This window comes from Mustela erminea, chromosome 13, assembly GCF_009829155.1.
Source record: "Mustela erminea isolate mMusErm1 chromosome 13, mMusErm1.Pri, whole genome shotgun sequence".
Lineage (NCBI taxonomy): Eukaryota > Metazoa > Chordata > Mammalia > Carnivora > Mustelidae > Mustela > Mustela erminea.
This window is the reverse complement of record NC_045626.1, coordinates 31,056,366-31,078,068: the sequence shown is the minus strand read 5'-3', so window position 1 is coordinate 31,078,068 and position 21,703 is coordinate 31,056,366. Positions and strand designations below refer to the sequence as shown.

At 38.1% G+C, this 21,703-nt stretch overlaps 1 long non-coding RNA gene across 1 annotated transcript in view; it reads right to left on the bottom strand.

Annotated features, from left to right (window-relative positions):
• Window positions 1–21,703, bottom strand: part of LOC116572469 — a 39,201-nt gene that overhangs the window by 13,235 nt on the left and 4,263 nt on the right. The window contains exon 2 of the long non-coding RNA XR_004278347.1: window positions 9,303–9,454. This is a non-coding gene — a long non-coding RNA (uncharacterized LOC116572469). The remainder of the gene's footprint in view (window positions 1–9,302; window positions 9,455–21,703) is intronic.

The window sequence follows — 21,703 nt, the reverse complement described above, 5'->3', positions numbered from 1 at the left end:
GAAGGGCCAAGGGAAGGCGGGGCAGAAGCAGACATAGAAGTAGAAGTAGAAGTTGCGACGTTCCAAAGATCCAGGGACAGGATCTAGGTTTGGGTTGAGGCAAGATGAAGTGGAGCAGCAGAGAAAACAAGGACCTATCATAAAAGACCTAGATTAAACCAATTAATTGTCTACAATTTAAAAAGATGGAGGCTAAAATGTGAGAAAACTCAAATCCGCCCTTAAACTACATGCAATATAAATTGATAAAATATTATTTTATATGCGCTTTTTAAGAACATACAGAAAACCCAACGGCATCTCTGACAGACTGTTACCCAAATTTTTAAGTACTAGGGGAAAGCTCACCAACTCCATTTCAACTTGCACCATTTCAGTTGATAGACTTTTTTTTTCTTATTCTGAAATAAAATCATCTTCTTGGTCTGAGTATTTCCAGTTCTGTCTTCAGGGATGGCTACACAGAAACTCATAAAGTAATAATTACCATGAGCCTTGTGTAAGAAAGACCACCCCTATTTCTCCATCAGAGCTGGAGGTGCTTCTAGGTGAGGTAGAATGCTACCATTTTAACCCCATCATTTGACTATACCATATAATACCTTTCACCTATCATGGATTTTTGTTCCAAAAATAAATACTAAAAAAGCAACAATAACAACAAAGTTAAAATTGAAAAAGGCTAACACTGCACACAACAAAATTAAAAGAAAATAAACTGAAAAATCCCACCGTGTTAATAAGTTCCAAACTGTTAAAATTGACCAAGAAAAACTGGACTTAGTAGAAAAAATGGTTGCAAAATAAAACTGACAAGGCCATAACTACATTACAGAAAAATGTGTTATTGACTAAAAATTGACAGAAGAATCTAATTTTCTTTCCCAAATTTTGATCTGAAGAATCTGATCCAGGAAAATTGGACATGGTAGAAATAACTGCCATAAAGAAAATTCAGACTGGGAAAAGCATTATTGCAAGATTTTTTTTTTATAGATGACTGATGAAGCAAATCATTATTATAAACTTTATGCATAGAAAATTGTTCCTGAAGAAAATAGTTTTAATAAAACAGAACTAGAAAAATAAGGAAAAAGTAAATGGCTTAGCTGTACTCTATAGAAAACTGACCAAGGTATTAAATTGTTTTGAGGTCTCTCTCAAAAATCTTTCTCAGTAAAAATTCATTGATTAGAATGTATCAGTTGGTAGAATTCTGATTTACTCACACAGAGTTCAAATATCATCACTGTCAAAATGCTGGGGTAAAAAGAACACTGGGTTAATTAGCATTGTTTTTCAAACAAAACACACTAAAAATCCTTACCTGTATAAATAGGCTTCTGGCAAAGTTTAGACAGATAAGGGATAAATCTAACATCCATGTTAAGGGAACGTTAGGGTCTATGAAGTCAAATCCTTGTTCAGAAACAAAAAGGGCATTAATAGTGCTCCAGGATAACTTCTCTAATGTTCTTATAGTTGAGTACTACAAATTCAATAAACAAATATTTCCTGTGCTTCTACTTTATGGCAGATTCTGTATTAAATGCAGGCTGAGACAGGCAGACTTGCTCCTGTCCTTAGAGTTTATACAGAAGTCTGCTCCACAGAGAAACTAGAAGAGAGAACCCTAGGATCACCTGACTCAGAGTTGTACTTAGAAAGTCACACTGTGAGCTCCCTCCCACCAACTCTTTTGTAAGAACAAAAACCTGTGCAAATGAACATAGAAAGTCTTGACAAATGAGATTGACATTTGACAGACACCACTTGGGTCAGAACAGATTTACTTAATGTGATGGTTAATTTTACGTGTCAATTTGACTGAGCTAAGGGATGCCCAGATAACTGGTAAAAAAAGTATTTCTGGGTGTGTTTGTGAGAGTGTTTCCAGGATAAATGAGCACTTCAGTGGATACGCTTACTAAAGAAGATACCCTCAACAAGTGTAAGTGGGTATCATCCAATTATTTGAAGGCCTAAATGAAACAAAATGGCAGAATAAGGGCAAATTTTTTTCTTGGCTTGAGCTGGGCTATCCATCTTTTCCTGCCTTTGGACATCTCTACTCATGGCTCTTGGTGCCTCTAGACTCAGACCAGAACATACACCATTGGCTCCCCTGGTTCTAAGGGCTTTAGGTTAGGACTTGAACAAGATGACCCACTTTCTCAAGCTTCCAGCTTGCAGATGGCCATTCATGGGACTTGTCCTCTCTCTATATATATTCATCTATCTGTATATCTAATCTCTTTCTCTATATCTATATAGATATAGATATATCTATATAGTTCTGTTTCTCTGGAGAATCCGGAGTAATGCACTTAACCAAAGGACACAGGAGGTAGTAACCATTTTCAAGACCCAGGGCAGAAAGTTCAGCAACATACATGAAGTATAAGGTTTCAGAACTTCAACTAACAGGGTACGCAACCATGAGTAGTGACACCTGAGTCAGTAAAAGAGTCCCACCAGACTCTCAGTAGGAGCAGGTAGATACAAACAGATCACATCATCTGGGTCAGATACACACAGCAATCATGGATCATGTCCATATACCATGACTACAGGGTTCAATGCAGGACTATACAGACCCTCAAGCACAGTTTTTCATGTACTTCTCTCAGCCTCTAGGATAGTACAGTCTATTCCAAGTACATTTTGAATTCAGTGCCATGGAATCAGAACAAGGGCCAGTTGCACAGATATCTCTATTATGCTAACAGACAGCTATATGGCCTATACTCAGAAGCTGTCAGTGACACGAAGAAAGAAATAATACCCATAACTTTTATTTAACAGAGTCTCATGGGGAAGACTGCCAATCATCTCTCATTATCTGTTCTCTCCTTCTGACATGACAGTTGAATTTTCAGCAGGGCAACTGGCCATCTAGCTAGGACTACCTTTCCCAACCACATGGCAAGATTCTCATCAATGGAATATTAATGCAACTGACGTTGGCAACTTCTGGATTGTGCCCTCAAGAAAAGGGTAAAGTCTCTTCCTGTGGAAGTAATGAAAATATAGAAAGCTGGCTGGAAATATGTGGATGAAGGATACATGTTGTAGGTAAGAGGAGCAAAGAATCTTTCCCAATAATATAGCTCTATCATAAGGACTTTTCTCAACCTTTCTAGGCACCTTATAATTTTACGAGCATTTAAAACCTCTAGACCAGCTTGGCCCTTCATGCACAGGAGAAACTGATTTCTAAATACTTTTACCCAATTTTATTTTGGGCCATTGTTAGAACCAAATTTATATCCAAACCAATTAAGCCACATGTATTACTTTTTGAATATCAATGGTTATACCTGAAGAAGGTCTCTTTGTAAGAAAGAATATGGTACAAGGTGTCCAGATTTATTCCATCTTGTGCATATGTCATCTAACAGAGGATCCCAAATGTAGGTTAAATTTAACAAACTTCACTGTTTGCACAATTTGCTTGAAATGGACTGTTTTAGTCATCAGACTTTGATGAACTGAATTATTTTGCGCTCTACAGGGATTACAAATCTTCAGAAAAAAAAAATGTATTTTGACCCAGAGATTCTGCTGGATATAATTTAATCTTTAACAAATCAGATAATATTTAACAGCCTTGTTATATCACAGGGCCATGATTTTATTTATTTTTTTTTAAAAGATTTTATTTATTTATTTGACAGAGAGAGATCACAAGTAGGCAGAGAGGCAAGCAAAGAGAGAAAGAGGGAGGCAGGCTCCCTGCTTAGCAGAAAGCCCAATGCGGAACTCGATCCCAGAACCCTGAGATCATGACCTGAGCTGAAGGCAGCGGCTAAACCCACTGAGCCACCCAGGCGCCCCAGGGCCACGATTTTAAATACCAATACTTGTTATGTTATAATTAGCAGGGTTCAAATTTTTTTAAACAATGGAAGACTGATGCAGAACAGAGTTGATCCTTCAGGAAGCTTTTGTTAAAACTGGTAGTTTAATCTTATTGAGCACCTGCTGGGTCCCTTGTCTACTTTTACACTTAATTCCTATACAAACTTACGCAACCTGTTTGGGTTTTTTTGAACTTCTGATTTTTCAGAACTTCTCCTCCTCCCCAGGTGGAGATTTCTGGACAACAGTCACTCTGGCTTTGAAAGGCTATGATTCTAAGAACGTGGGGCAGAAGCCACAGAATAATGGCTCCTGTCACTGCCTTGACTCACTGCTCTTCTTCTATGGGCACTCATTCTGGAACCAGATGTCTGCAGTTGGAGATATTTCCCCAGAAGCAACATCCTGTAACTGCTCCTCCACAGCTTCTTTCACAAGTTGAGTTGACAACAGTAGTGTTGCCTCAGGGCCTTTCCCATGCTGAGGCTATAAATGGGGTATCTGAACCATCAGCCCTGACTGGACATTACCTCCTTATAATGTGTGCAGTATTAGAATGGAGAAACTTTTGAATTCCAAATTCCCTCCCTCTGTTAGAGAAATTGCTTGCCAATAATTCTGCTGACCTCCAAAACAAGTCCTTTCCAGGGTGCCCTGTCTCCTTCCCACATTCCAAGAGGCTGGAGGTGGTTCTCTGCTCTGCCAAGGCTGTGTTCATCTGGCCACAGTGAGAAGACTGGGCAGATTAATTAGATGCTTCAGAAGGGGTGAGAATCCTGCTGTTCAAGATGAAGCAGATTTGTGGGTGAGTTAACCAGACTCCTCTGTTCAGATTTATGATTAACTTCAGAACTGAATAATGCACATCAGTTGACATACTGGATCCATCCAGGCCAGAACTCTGCCTCTAAGAGCAGCACTGTGGGGCATTTGGAGGGGAACTATAACAATAACACAGTGTAACAGCATAACCTCAAGATCAACATCCCTGTAATAATAGTTTACAGAGCTATAATTCATGAATTAACCCACTCCATTAAATACTTTATATTTTTGAACCATATTATCTTGGAATCCCACTCTACTACTTAATAGCTAAGAAAATTTAGGCTAGCTGCTTAATTTCTGGGTTCACATCTGCAAATGAAGATAATGACAACCTCATGTGGTTATCTTATAAAAATTGACTGAGTTATTGTATGTAAAAAGTTTAAAATAGTGTGTTCAGTAGCTATTCCATATCATTTTCATTTTTATAGGCATGAGATAACAATTTCCAAGTCCATGAGTAGGAGAGGCAATATGTAATACAGTGAACTGACTTGGAGTTTTACCTCTGATATTTTCTCACTACATGTCTTAGGTCACACTATTTAAGCTTCAGAGCCTTACTCATTGGGACTGAAAATAAGGATATTAATGGCAACTTTAGAAAGGTGGTAGAGGTATATGTGAAACTTCAGGCATGTACTAAGAGATCCATGGCTATGATTACCACTTAGCCTTCTAACTTCCCTCAGGAGAAGCAGTCTGAGCCCCACTAGGGAATGAGTATGGCTTATGAAGGAGAAACCACCTTTCCCATGATGATGCGAGGACAACAACACTGCTCAGAAGATGTTTGTTAAAATGACATTCACATTCAACAAAACAGAGCTCTTATTTCCCTGATGGAAAACAATGTTAAAGGTCCTGATTATAAAGAGATTTTAACCCTTATTAGAGATTTTTTGTGATTCTCTCAAGGGCCTATTGATGTCAACAAAAAAACTGAAAGGATAACTCAGAACAGTGAAATGGGACTCCAGAATAGAAATTAGGACATTCTATTCCTAGCACAAACTGGTAAAAGATAATTCAGACCTAAAGCATATGGTTGATGGGCAGAGGTATCACTGTTGTGCTAATGAGTGTCTTCCTTACTCAAATACCACGCCTTCTTCAGCCAGCTTCTTATAAAGATCTGCAGGTTCTACAAACTGCTGGTCACCAGAGGGGAGGTGGGTGGGGGGATGGGTGAAATAAGTGATGGGGATTAAAGAGTGCACTTGTGATGAGCACTACATGATGTATGGAAGTGTTGAATCACAACACTGTACACCTGAAACTAATATTACACTGTATGTTAACTAAACGGAACTTAAATTAAAATTTTAAAAATTTAAAAAATAACAATATGCATGTTCAAAATGAAAATGCCAACATCCTTAACCTTTAAAAACATCACCAAAAGCGTTTCCCTTTCTAACCACTAAATTTATTTTCTGAGAAGAAAAGAAAAATAAGTATTAAATGAGCAAGAACTTAGGTATGAAGCTTTTAAGCATTTATGACTCGAGAGAAAACATGTACCAGTAGGTACAAGCTTGAGGTCTTTTCTGATTACTTACTTTCCCCACTTATATATGATGCAAATGGATTAAGAATCAAATATAAAAATATATGGGGCGCCTGGGTGGCTCAGTGGGTTAAAGCCTCTGCCTTCAGCTTGGGTTATGATCCCGGGGTCCTGGGATCGAGCCCCGCATCTCTGCTCAGCAGAGAGCCTGCTTCCTTCTCTCTCTCTCTGCCTGCCTCTCCGCCTACTTGTGATCTCTGTGTGTCAAATAAATAAATAAAATCTTTAAAAATATATTAAAAAAATATAAAAACAAAGCCATACATAACACTGGAAGAATATACAGAAGAATACTGGGGTAGGAAAGATTTTCCTTTGTAAGAGTAAACTCAGAAAGCATAGAGGAGAACATCACAACTTACAAGACTGCACAACTCATAAACCCCCTTAAGATATTAGGGGAAGAAAAGTAAGAGACTTAGAGTCAAGTACAATACATATAACAAAGAAGGGATTAATATCTGTAATATATAAAAATTATTTCCATCTACAATTTTAAAAATGGCCAAAATATATTAATAGACAATTCACAAAATAAGCACAAAGTTAGAGGAAAATATTTAATCTCTCTAGAAATGCAAATTAAAAATTAAAAACAACCTATAGAATCTGTTTTGTACTACATATATGCAAAAATCACTATTTTTCCTCATAAGTATATAGGGAAATAAACCATCTATACCCTGTTGAGACAAAGCTTAGAACAGCTTTTAAAAGAGGGCAATCTGATGTGTACACATTTTGGCCCCAAATTTCTATCTCTGATACGTATCTACAGAAATACACAGATGCCCAGAATTACATTAACAAAGATATTTACTGCAGCATTTTTTTATGTTAAGTAAAAAAGGAGGCCGGGGCACCTGGATGGCTCAGTAATTAAGTGACTGCCTTTGGCTCAGATCATGATCCCAGGGTCCTGAGATCAAGCCCTATGTTGAGCTCCCTGCTTTGCGGGGAGCCTGCTTCTCCCTCTCCCTCTGCCTACTGCTTCCCCTACTTGTGCTCTCTCTCTCTCTCTGTCAAATAAATAAATAAAATCGTTAAAAAAAAAAAAAAAAGGAGGCCATCTGAATGTTCACTAATAGGCAGAAGGTCAAATCAATTTTAGTACCTGTATAACACAGAATACTATGCAGCCATTTAAAAACACTATACAGGACTCCAGACTGATATGGAAATACATTTAAGCTATTGTAGCAGATGGTTTGTTTTGTTGTTTCTTTCCTACAGGAAGTTAAGGACATCTACCATCCCACGTACTTTTCTCACAATGACACTGACTTTTTTTCCTACCTAGAAATGGGGCTATGTTCCAGCTCTTTGGGTAGAATTATGACTACAGTGTTGAGTGGAAGTGATGCTGTGTGACCTCCCAGACAAGGTCATATAAGAAGATACAGCATCCTCCTGGCTCTCACTACTTTGGGGTACACCTATTCTGGAGGAAGCCAACACCATTCTGTGGGGGAGCCTAAACTGCACCGCACAGAGGCCCCCAACCAACAGCCATATCAACCTTCAGACACATGACTAAATAAACCTTCAGATAACTACAGCTTCCAACTTTCAAGTCCTCTAGGCCCCAGACATTGGGAAGTAGAGACACATCTTCCACACTATGTTCTTTCTAAATTTCTGACCCACAGAATCCATGATCATAATAAATGGTTGTTTCATGCCACTAAGTTCGGGAGTAATTTATTATGGCACCAAATACTGGAACAGATATCTTACATGAAAGATATCAGGTCTCATGACAATACAGGCAATATAATTCCATTTACAGAAAAATATCAATCCAAACTGTAAATGTATGTGCAAATATAGAAAAATATATGCATGTTACTATAAATATGTATGCATATGTTTTCATATATGCCTAAGCATAAAGACAATTGTCTAGAGAGACACACAATTTGTTGCAAATGCTGCCTCAAGAGATGGGAAAAAGAATAGGACAAGGAAAGAAAGACTTGAAATTCGCTCTCTGTATATCTAGATTGTTTGCATTTTATGCCACTAGCACCTAATTTAAAGGACAAGGGAAGAGGAAGGGAAGAAAGCACAAAAGGAGGAAGGGTAAACAAACAGCTTTGTCTAGAACTGAAAATCTAGCTAAATCTGTGAATATATAAAACATAGATTTTTTTTTAAAAAGTATAGGTCAGATTCAGAAAAAAAGACTGAGCCTTGATAAAGAATTGGAATCGAAATACTACCACTTATAAGCTATATAAATTTGGACAATTCATTCAAATTTCCTGATTATAAAATGGGGATAATTCTGTATTTTTTAGGGTTGCTGAAAGGATAAAATAAGATGCAGATTGTAGTCCTAAATATAATGCTTAAAATATACAATGTTTTCAATAAAGGAGTAAGTTTTCTTTACCTTTCTGCTTGAAAAAATGGAAAAAAGGACACTCAAGTGAGCAAAAATATAGAAGAGGCAATTCAGGTGACAGAGACAACATACAGATCTATCTAAATAAAACTTGAAGCTAATTTAAGGTGTACTCAGAGGTTATAAAGGAAAAATCTGAGCTGATCATACGCAAATATGTACGCAAATATCATTGTAACTGATCCTTTGTTCCCATGCAGCTCAGATACACTCAACCATGGTACCCAGTTGTGCTATGCAAGGTGCAATTGTTAGTGCCGCAGGGTGTTGAGCACATGGCTTTCTTGATTAAAAAAAAATCTAATTTCTTCTCCTCTTATATACAAATCAGTACTTAGAGGCATTCCTTGGTTTCTGACCACCTAGCGATAATACAGCAAATTTCAAATCTAGGTGTTGTGAAAGAGACATAGTCCAAGGGGAGAAGAATGCACTTGAAAACCCATTAGAAACATGTGCAGAATGTCCTTTGAAGGCTCAGCTCCCCACCCCCTATTCTGCCCTGAGTGTAAGACCTTATTCCAAAAGGTTGAATAAAAAGGGAAGATAGACTAATGATTAAAAAAAAAAAAAAATCAGATACAGCCTTGCCCCGATAGCCCACCCATCATACTTTCAAATAAGCTGATCACTTACAGTAGAGGTTATTTAGAACAAAGTGGAGCTCCAGAGTCCATTTATTTGAATGTATTTCCATTTCAATCACCCTGCTTCAGAAGTCGCCTCTCCTTCCCGTCACATAAGGTGAACAGATGTGATTTTAAGGACTTACTTCACGAACTCCTGCTCTGAAAAAAAAAAACAGAGCTGTCTGCATAGAGAATTTCTTTTTTTACCCCATTAGGAGCATAAGATTCAAAAATTAGTTCATTTCTGATCCTACCCTTGTGAGGGCATCATATTATTGAAGTTTCCTTTCAATACCCTTAGTCATAGGTTCTTAGATGAGTGAGTTTTCCTCTACTCTGAGCATAAATAGATTAAAAAGACCTGTTCAGGTGAGGAAGCAGAGATCAAGAAGACTTTCTCAAACTTTTCATTTCATTTGGCATAATCATTGGTATACAAAGGCATCATCTAACATGAGTGGAACATCAGTTGATGTTCCTTTTCCAGAAGATGGGAAAGGACGGATGGCTCTGAAGAGAATCAACTACACAGTTTTTTGGGCAATAGGTGCTTTTGTGACAAACAGCTCTTTATTTCAAATGATTAGCTGAGACCACGTGGATGTCTCCCCAACACTAAATGTGGATAGAAATATGGTACATTATGAACATTTAGCCATGTGTTTATATTCCTAGTGTATTATGAAAACAATATAAACATTGAAAAGCAAGATATAACAAAAAAAACCACCATAAATTTCTACCTTTCTACGACTAAGGAAAAATAATAGCATTACTAACCAATATGCATTTTTGAGCACTAGAAATACCCAGGATACTCTGAGAGAGACAGGACTCCTACCCTCCCTAATGGGAAGATGAAAGTTACATATATACAAAAAGGCTAGAAAAATATAAGAAAGTTCTGAATAAGTGAAAAATAAATGAGGTGCATGTGTGAAGACAAGGGGTATATGGGAATTCTCTGCACATTCCAATCAATTTTGCTGTGAATCTAAAAGTGCTATTAAAAAAAAAAACTCTATTTAATTGGTAAAGAGACCATGATAGATAAATAGATAGGAAGTCATCTAAAATGACCTGTCAAAATCAGGCAAAGTCACAGAAAATGTCTTAGAAGAGGTAGACTTTGGTAGACCTGGCTCAGTTAAGTGTCAGACTCTTGGTTTTGACTCAGGTTATGATCCCATGGGTCATGAATTAGACCCCCCAAGAAGGGCTCCCCAGTCTGCAGGGAGTGTGCTTAAAGATTCTCCCCCTCTGCCCCTTACACTCACTCACACCCTTTCTCTCAAATAAATAAATAAATCTTGAAAAGGAAAAAAAAAGGAAGAAGAGGTAGACCTTATTTTGGTACTTGAGGGAGGGTGGAATTGGGACAAACTCAGTGAAAGCAGAGAACTACAATGAGCAGAGGCCAGGAGCCCAAATGTTTGGACTTCACAGAAACCATCCTCATTCTATCAAAAGGAACACATTGGAAGGTACACGGATATAAATCTGAAGTCTTTAGAAATAAATCTAGAAGCTAAGGTCCTTGTTTTAAAATTAAAACATCAATCATTCTTACTAATTTATGCTATAACATGCCTACTCAATAGGGTCAAAATGCAGAACTAATTAATGATTAAGGTTGAAGCTCTTAGAGTCAAGGCATATGATTTCAGAAAATTTGGTAGTGGCCTTGCATCATGTTCACCTTTGACACCAGGTCTCTTGGCCAGCCTGAGAAATTTCTAGCACAATAGTGTTGGAAATATTTAACAAACCAACTTCTATTCAGCCAGATTAAGAAAGCAAGGGAGTTTCTCAGGGAAAAAAAAAGTCCCGAAGCCTGTAGAAATTTTTTTCAGAGGAAGGAGTTCAAGAGGAGAAGTGCCAAGAGCAACTGAAGCAAACAGAAAAAAAAAAAAAAAAAAACCCTCATGCAATGGTAATTTGAAAGGTAGGAGGGAGGTTTGTGAATTTAATTATGATAACACCAGTTTGTCAGGAAAGCTAAACTCAACAAGAAAGTCCTTAATCATTAACACTGTCATCCCAGAAAAGTGCCTTCTCGCAACTGCCTGTTTGATAGATTCTGGATGACAAAGACAGCCTGCAGACAAGGACCTGTCAATCCCGCTGCACAGAACATCAGAGAACCCCCCTGGAATGTGTGTGTGTGTGTGTGTATGTGTGTGTATTTGTTTCCCCTTTTGCTCTTCACCCTTTGTCCTTGAAAATTCTTGCCTCTTGTTCTCTAAAACAAACTGGCAATGCCTACTCTGCTTCTTTGCACTTTTTCCTCCTAGTACCTTCTGCTTGGTTTTTTCCCTGAAGGTTTTACTCATCTTCACTGTCTGTTTCCAAAGGCGACCATGTTATTGAAAACCATTCTCAAACCACGGTGTGTTTCCAGCATGCCCCTCCACCCCAACCTTCATCTAATCTCAGAATAGAAGCTTCTAAACCAGTTGCATAGGTTGAGAGGTAGTTAGAGGCCACCCCCTGGCCCAGATACCCACAGCTAGGACCTGTACCAATGAAGAGGTCAGACTTTAATTGGTCTCTTGTTGACTCCTGCCCCTTCTCCCCTCTTTGCCAGCGAGGAACATGGCAGGTAGTTCACCAAGACACACAGAGTCATTCACCTCTACAGGCTTGTATTCCTCTCCTCTAAATCAACAGCCTTTTCTTGTTCCCTCCTCAGTTTTCCCGGCATACAGTCTTTAAAAATAACCTAGTGACTGAGCATTTAAATTGAGAACATTTTACTAATATCAGAGCTAAGTTATCTAGATGGGGTAGTGTTAGGGAGAGAACTGAAAGATCACAAGTACCAAAAGAGGTGAAAAAAAGTTCTATGTCACCCAAGAGTCAGAACAACAAAATGAGATTGAAAGAAAGTAAATATATGCTCTACTGTAAGGGAAGAACTCCTAAACAAGAGTGGAGACGGCAGGATGGCTTCTGCGGGGAATGGCAAGAGAGGCAGCAGCAGGGTCATTAAAGTCGAACTCACAAAGTGCCTGAAATAAACTGGAAGTAACATTTTATTCTAAGAGCTCAGTTTGGTCAGGGCCCAATTTGGTTAGCACATGGTAACAGCAGATTTCCCAATGTGGACATCTGTCAGTCTCAGATTTTGAGCAGGGGAAAAAACCGCTATTCATTTTTTGTACATTTTTTGATGCCTATTTTAAATACAGTTTTATTTAAGACATTGCATTTTCCACTTACAATACAGTGCTTACAAAAAGAATGTACAAGATGAAGAATCCCTAACACTCAGAAGGGGTAAAATCTGGCTTGCTTGCTGCCATCTCCCAGATACGCATTTCTATGATAGAGTCTTCATTTATTACATAATCACAGGTCTCTGCTCCTCTGCTTTATTTGAACTCCTAAGACAACTGAAGTTAATCATATTATGCTTTGTCCCATCTTTGCATGATATATATACCATTTTTATTGTTAATGATTTATACTTATTTCTTTTAAGATTTCATTTATTTGAGAGAGAAAAAGAGAGAGGGAGAAAGAGAGAGAAAGACAGCATGAGCAGGGAGAGGAGCAGAGGGAGAAGCAGACTCCCCATGGGGAAGGTAGCACCCCATGGGACTTCATCCCAGGACCTCGGGATCACTATCTGAGCTAAAGGCAGACCCTTAACTGACCGAGCCACCCTGGTGCCCCTGATGATTTGTATTTCTTACCTCCCTAACTAGCTAGTCAATTCTTTAAGGACAGAGGATACTTTGTTCCTCAAAACTATTAGCACTGGACCTTTGACATTGTTGCCAATCATGAATATGTCCAAAAATCACTATCATTAAATGTTAGTATAAATGGAAATGACTACAAATCATTGTTTATGTACCAGAGAATGTGATAAGAAATTGGCCTAATCTTCAGAGCATTGTAATACTTATTACTTCCCCCATTTTATAGAAGAGGTAGAGGTTTAGAGAAATAAGGCTAAAAAACTTAACAGTTAACAAGTCACAGAGCTAGAACTAAAACCCACCTAATGCACTGTTCTGGCTCCAAAAGTCAGAGAATCCAATACCTTTATTATTTTGTAGCACATAGTAATAGCTAACTTTTTTGGAAATCAGGCAATAGTCATTGAGCTAAGTGCTTAAGATAGATTAGCTAGCTTACGATTTAAGCACTATTACCACTTGAACTACAGCCATTTACAGATGAGGAAACCAACATAGAGAGACAATCAAAGAACAAGAATGTAGAGCTGTAAGGAGCAAAGCTGGGATTTGTCTTGTCTCATTCATGGGCACCATGTTCTTGATCACTTTGAAATACCATTCAGATAAAAGAACTTAAAATTCAAGAAGAAAATCTAGGTTATCAAACACCTAGCCCCATGCCATTTCCACCACAGCATAATTTGTTGATTCAGTAATTACTTAGAAGTGATTTTCCACTGAGTCTTGTTTAACATCTGTTGCTGAGTCCTTAAAAACTTGACCCAACCTCGTCAAGATAATTCAACACTGCTGATGTACTCTGTTTAAATTCCAACATACCAACATTAAAAGTGATCTTTGGTGAGGAAAATATGTAACACTACTGCCCAAACACCCCTTATAGATATTGGTGGTGAGCCAGAGTGAAGGTATCCCTGATGTCTGGGGCGGGGCATTTGCACAGGAGGCAGAATAGAAAAAGTGCAAACTGCAGTCAAATGCTCTACCACTGAGCTATACCCCTGAGAATGTGAAAACTGGAGTGTTGCATATGAAGGTTCTGGTTCACAAGCTAAAGCCATGGTTCAAAAAAAACAAAAACAAAAACAAAAAACAAAACAAAACAAAAAAAAACTATTTTCCAATTTTTTTTTTTTTGGCCATTTACTGATCTACATCATTAATTGGTATTTAATCCTCATAGAGAAATTTTAAAGGTAATATACTGTAGAAAGGATACTACTGAGCATCAACACTCAAGCCACACACTCCTTGAGGGTAAGCATCCCACCTCCTCTCTCTTCTGGTACAATACTAAACATATGGGAAATGTTTGATCAGTAAAAGCTGAATTTAACCAAATCTTTCTGAAGTCCTAACCTGAACTGTACCACTGGCTAACCAGGCAACAAATCACTTTAGGAGACTCAGCAGAGGTGACAGGCCTAGAGGCCTGGGATATGGGAAGACACTTCTTCAAGTTATGCAAGAACATCACAAATCTACTGGGCCCTAGCAATGGCTACAGCCTGAATAAATAATATAGCTTATATATATACTTTCATGATAATTTTTCTTCAACATAATATATATGCAAAGGTGAATAAGATTCAACTAAATTCATAATAGCTTTTTGTAATTATGAATTTTTTCATCATAGAGTATGGTACTATGTGGAGAATCTAGGAAATTTTATGGTATTTTTAAGAGATCCTCACATAGAAAATGTCTAGATATAATGGATCAGAGGCCATTTACGGTTCCTTTGTATTCCAAGCTTTTTTTTTTTTTTTTGTAAGCCTCTACTCCCAACACGGGGCTTGAGCCATGACCCCAAGATCAAGAATCACATTCTGCTGTCCTGCACCAGCCAGGTGACCCCATATTCCAAGCTTTTATGATTCTTTGGCTTGAAGCAGAGACAGAGAACTAGGCAATGCTTTTCAAAATGTGTGCGCTTCATTCTTAGTCACTGCATTTGGTGATCACAATTCCCAGTTCACCAATGAAAAGTTTGGAATTTAGTATTTCCATATCTGGTTTTATAATGTTTTCTGAACATTTTCTGAATTGAAAAGATAATTATCATCTTTTAGTTGGGTATCCTTGTCTTCTTCTAAGAAAGACGCAATGAGGTTTTCAATGGTGGGTGTAAATTTCTCAGTTCCATCTCTCCTTATATCCCTGTACACCTTATTTGCTCTTCACACACAAACCACTGTTGTTGTTTCCTGAGCTTGCCACACACCTTCACATTATGCTGTTCCATTAGCTGGGGAGACCTTTAACCAGTCCTCAGACATATCCCACTTCTCTGGATCATTTTCATCTTGGACCATCACTATTAGCTACTCCTTCCTACCATACAGTGGTTGTGTGCCTATCCCAGGCCTTTTACTCTGCCTGATGTTATAGTTCATTGTTTGTATGGCTCTGCACTCTCATGGCCTGGAAGCTACTTGAGTTAATCATGATTATTCCTCATTTATCTTCTTTCCCCTAGACAGCCTAGCTAAGGTGATCTCTAAGTGCTCATTAAATGCCCTGAATGAATGAAATGATAGATGAAGTAACCACAGAAGGCAAATATCCTTGATTATGAAAAACTACACTTGAATTCAAAAAGTTTAAACTTGTTTCCAACTTGTATCTGACATGGATTAACATGAGTTTAAATTTTTAAAAAATCTTACCCTCCTACTCCTGATTACCTGATGTTCTTTACACTTTATCAAAAGGCAAGTGAAAGGAAATAAATTCTTTCTGCAGTTTCCTGGCCCTGCTTCTATACTCTACAGAAAGAATTAATAAACCAACATTATTCCTGGAACTGGGTTGATATAAATTGATGGTTCTAGTACCCAAACCAAGATGTGGTGGTAGGATAAGACTGTGAGAGCATAAATTTTTGTTAAAGGGAGAAAGTACATTAATTCTATCACCACATATAACAAACCTAAAATTAAAAAAAAAAAATAGAAAGGAGAAAATTACGTTTCCTTTGTAGAAGTGAGTACAGACAAGGGAAGAAAAAAATACATTTGTTTCTTTAAGTTATTTCTAAACCAAGTTGAAGAAATTAGAATGTACGTGTAAGAATGAAGACATTTGCTAAAACAGAGAATATTACATAGAGTTTGCTCTCGTGGCAAAACTGTTTCTTCTAGAAACTGAAGAAGGACAATATACCATTAAGCGCAGGACCCAGGACAAAGAGCTGACAACTGCTAACATGAACAGATTACTTCATCCTGGTCAGGTACTGTGCTAAGCTCTTTACTAGCTTATAATATTTTATCCTTACAATAGCCCTCTGAACTGTGAATTGAGTGCTGTTATTATCTCCATTTTTCAGATGAGGTTTAATAAGATTAGGCTGCCCAAGATGATGGAGTTAGTAAGCAGTGAGACCAGGATTCAGACCCAGGGAAGTGTGATTTCAAAATCTTAACCACTTCCTAGTCCTAGTATAGTTTGAGAATAGGAAGTCCAGAGTATAATCTGAATTTTGTCTCTGGGCTAGATTTAGAACATAGCCAGACTTTCAACAAACCCAGGCTAAGGGTAAGATTTTTCAGTTTGAGAGTCCAACATCAACAAAGATGCAGAGGTCAGAAAATAAGAGGTATCCCCAGGAGACCCAGGGAGATAAGAGCACAGTATCTATGGAGACAGTGGGGATGGTAAAGTTCCCCAGGGAAAGGGGAAGAGGGGGACCAAATCTGACCTACCACATATTTTGTACAGCCAGTGACTGAAGAATGGTTTTTACATTTGTAAGTGATTGAAAAATACTTCTAAAAGAGTATCAGGATAAGTGAAAATGATATGAAATACACAAACTTTGAATAAAATTTCAGTGTTCATTAATAAGGTTTTATTGGAACACAGTCATGCTCGTTCATTTTGTATTGTCTGTAGATACTTTCAGAACTGAGTAGTTACAATACAGACTGTGAAAAGCCTAAATTGTTTACTGACTTGTCTTTTTTAGAAAAGGCTTACTGATTCCTGATCTAGAAAACTAATAGAGGAATGTATGTAAGTGACAGGCAGTTTTCAAAATGGCTGATCAATCATAATTTGAAAGGTACTGGATCCAAAACTCTAAAGGATTTTGAGACATAAAGTGACATAATCAGGGTCCCAGGTGTTTAAGATTTAAGACATTTTCAGATGTCTTCTGTGATGATCATTTATTATTATTATTATTATTATATATTATTATATATCATATATATTATTATATATTATTATATATTATATATTATTGTATATATATTATTATATATAATATATATTATATATTATTATATATTATATATTATTATATATTATTACAAAGGGAAGCAGGGCAGAAAGGCAACTGCCTCAGGAGCAGTATAGTCATTCTGGATCCTAGGGCTTCCAACTTCCAAAGAAACAGTTCATCTACTCCTGGACTTTCCATGACCTCAGACAAGCCACCAGCCCTGTGCACTCACAGCATTCATTCCCCCAAGAGAAACTATCTGGTTGGATTGATGCCTTATTCTACAAGGTGCAGTGGCTAGCTTCCTGTATGTTTTGCCTTTCCATGGCTGCCCTTCACTGAGACTACTCCTTGACCCAGACAAAAGCAGGAAAGCAGTCTCTGAGGTGCTCAACACTCAAAGCAGAAACTCCAACTACTACACAAGAACTGTCCTAAAAGCCTGGTTCATTTTATCTACTGCTTTAACCACTTATCTTTCCTGTAGCACTCTGTGCCTTTTACTGCAATTGCATTTGTTCTTTTTGGAAAGAAGGAAGGAAGGAAGAAGTGGGGGGAGAGGGAGGAAAGTGGAGGAAGGGAAGGAGGGAGGAAGGGGGGGAAGGAGGAAAGGAAATGAGAGAGAAATGCCCTTAATAGTATTCTCTCTCCATCAGTGATGACAAGTCAGTCATTTATCCTCTTTTAAAGATCTTTGTGTCATACGTAGTTTGAATAAAATAGCAAAAGATTATCTGTATAACTAGCTCAGCAAATCCTAACAGTTTTCAAATCTGAGTTCTCAAAAGGCTTTTGTCCTCTCTTCTGAAGCATTTAAACTATTTGAACAGAATAGCCAAAACCATTTTGCTGAGAAACTGTATCGATGGAGAAAACCTGAGTTCTAATTTTCACTCTATCACCACTAGCTAGGAGATCTCAAGAAAACCAAAACTCTTTGGAGCCTCATATTGGTCAGATATGAAATATAAATAATATTACTTTTGAGACATATGTCACAGCTGGCTCAAGAGATCAAATGGGAAGATAACACATTTCAAGCTTCAGAAATTGTCAAATATAGGATACATAGGAATGAAGAATATAAACATTAGTATGCAGAATAAACATTAGAGGGCTACAGAACCATAAGCCATCATGCCAGGCCAAATTGGTAAGAGGTTGCTTTGTGAACAATTTAGAATTTCATCAGAATCTTAAAGAAAGAGAAAACATTTCAGGCTGGAAGAGTGGAAAAAAGCACAGAAGCCAAAATGCCTGAGGTATGTTTAAGGAACAGTGAGTAACGAGCATGGCTGGAGCAGATGAAGTATGTTAGCAAAGTCCTCTCTCTTTCATTCTCTTAAAAAAAAAAAAAAAAAAAAAAAAAGTAAAAGGGGCACCTGGGTAGCTCAGTTGGTTGAGTGTCCAACTCTTGATTTTGGCTCAGGTCATGATCTCAGGGTTGTGAGATGGAGCCCTGAGTCCAGTTGAGTTCCATGCTGGGAATGGAGTCTGTTTGGGATTCTCTATCTCCCTCTCCCTCTGTCCCCTCTGCCTCTCTCTAAAAAAAAGAAATGTGTTAGCAAAGTTGAGGGAGATGAATGTAGAAAAGGTAAACTGAAGCCAAGCTGTTCGAGTCCTTGAATGCCAGGGTTAGAAGTTTGGAGTTTACTTAGGAGACAAGGAGAGATACTTTTAGCTAATGATATGACGAAAGCATGCAGGATAGATGGGAGAGACAATAGAGAGCAGAGAAAATCTATTAGAAGCTATGGCTCTCAGCCATCCAGAAATGAGAAAAGAGTCTACTGAAGCTATGGCCATTGGCTACCATGAAAGACTTAGCAAATTATGAGAATGCTATCGTTGGAAATGGTGAAGTCATAAATGGGAGCCATCCTAGAAGAAATTAACTCATTTTAGCTTCAGTTTTTGAAGGAATGACATTTGGGGCTTGAAAATACTCTACTATTAATCACAATATCATATAGAAAATGCTTTGAGAAGGGAATGAGGATGAAAGGGATTTAGAGCCCCAGAGAAAAACAGGAGGTAACCATTCCCCCAGACTTATCAACTGACCAGGTTTGCCAAAAAAGCTACGAAGGAGGCTTACAACAATGCAGCCAGAAGGGAGGTAGCTCCTCAGGGAGACTGAATGGAAAAAGAAATGTAGAACTGTCATGTTGGGACCCCTGAGAGTCTAAACCTGACCTTCTCCAGAGATACCCCACATAGAGGGAAGCCACAACATAAAGCCAAATTTTTTTGAACTAGGCAAATGGGGAACCAAACACTAAGGAAGGCTGATTTATATTTAAACACAATATTTTTATTGCTTTTTCTAGATATTTGACACCAATCCTCATTTTAAACTAGACAAAGCAGCATAATTTTTTTTCTTTCAAAATGATTGACACTCAAAAGGTAATACCCTTTAAATTCCTCCAATTAAAGCAAATTTAATTTTAAGTTTAATTAAAGGAAACTTTAATTAGAAAGAAGATTAAATTTTAATTAAATTTCTCTAAAATCTTCATACCGGCCTTTACAGCTAATATTTCTGTCAGAAACCAAATCCCTTCTTAATATTCTTAAATTCTATTCTAGCATTTTCCTTCGTATTAAAACAGCATCTCACCAGCTGAACCTGCCACTGTGAAAATTATTCCCATCTTAAAATACTGGAAATGCAACTGAGGAACAAAAGTCTCCCTGGGCAGAGAAGGGAAAACAACAGATTCTATTATTGATGAGATTTTTATTTTCAATCTCTTCCAGTTCTTTCTGAGGCGATTAGGTATGGTGGGCCTGCTGTGAGCCAGTTGTACTGAGTCCACAGCATCAACAAATATTTATGGAACACCTACTGTGTGCGTGGCCCTGCACTAAGTTCGCTGTCTAACAGGAAAATATTGTTAAAATACTAGTTCAGGCAGAGGTCTCAGCCAACAGATCCTGGACCAGCTTTGCCTCCTGGATTCTCTGGTTACCTCTCCTTTTCCAGAGACAGGAAGAGAAACATCATCTGACACCTGATTAGTGCAAGATCCTTGCACTGCCCCACTCTGCTCCAAGCCTGCCACAGGTCACTAGCAGGAAGAACCCTGGATTAAGAGACAAAAGTCAGATTCCAGACCTACACTGTTGTTAGACTGTTAAATCATCTATAAGAAAAACCTAAACTCTCCATTCTTACATTCTTCATCTATAAAATGGGATAATAAAACTTCTCATGCCTACTTCTCAAAGATGTCAAAAGGATCAAAGGACCAAAAAAAAAAAAAAAAAAGCTTCTGAAAACTACAAATGCTGCATATTCCTACAGATAACTACCCCCTATTGCCCCAGTGCACATCCTTATTACATTCTTCCCAGGACCCATGCCCTGCTGTTCTCTATCAGTCCTTACCCAAGCTCAGCCTATACTTTAACTCCTCCCAGAAACCCCACTGAACAAAGCCCCCTTAAAAAGAAACATTCTCTTGCTTAGATACTCATTTATATATGAGTATATATATTAGATACTTCATTTATATATGAACCCTAGCCTAGACTGCTTTATATTTAGAGATGCTGCTATAGAGCAGAGCCCTCCCTCTGTTTTGACATACATGAAGCAAGCTTCAAAATCCCAAGCATCAGACTGAAATTAAAATAAAATGAGAATCAACAATTTCATTAAAAGAAGGTTACCTTTAGTTTGTCTGATAGGAAGCAAATCTCCTCTTTGCAGGTTACTAGATTAAGTTTCCAATCACTGTGAACAGGGCTGTGCTGAGCTCTATAGTCACTATTACACTTATCAGTCATGTATCCCATTTCCTTGAGTAGCTAACATGTTCAAGGGCCTATGCTGCATGCTATAGAAAACTTAATTTTTTCTGTTATCATCCCCTAACAACCCATCTCCCTGGCTGATCAGGGCACCTTTTGGCCCTGCACCTTGAAAGCTCCCCTAAATCTACTTACCCAGTCTCCAAAATCTCCACCAAACCTAAGCTCCTCCAAGAAGGCTATCTGACTCCCCAGACCTCCCTTCTGAATTCCTAGATCCCTAGGATTCAGTAACACACAGTAAAGCCTTTGATGGAGGGCCTGGCTCCTTGCTGTACCCAGAGTCTCAGGCCTGTCTCTTCACCTGCCTAAAGTAGCCAGAAGGTCAGATCTATGTTTTTTTTGTTTGTTTGTTTGTTTTTGTTTTTTTAAGATTTTATCTCTTTATTTGACAGAGAGAGAGAGAGAGAGAGATCACAAGTAGGCAGAAAGGCAGGCAGAGAGAGAGGGGGGAAGCAGGCTCCCTGCTGAGCAGAGAGCCCGATGCAGGGTCGATCCCAGGACCCTGAGATCATGACCTGAGCCGAAGGCAGAGGCTTAACCCACTGAGCCACCCAGGCGCCCTCAGATCTATGTTTTATGCTCCTTTGGTAGCACCTGCAGTGCTCAGGCCAATTCTACAGACACAGGAGATAACCAAAAAAGACT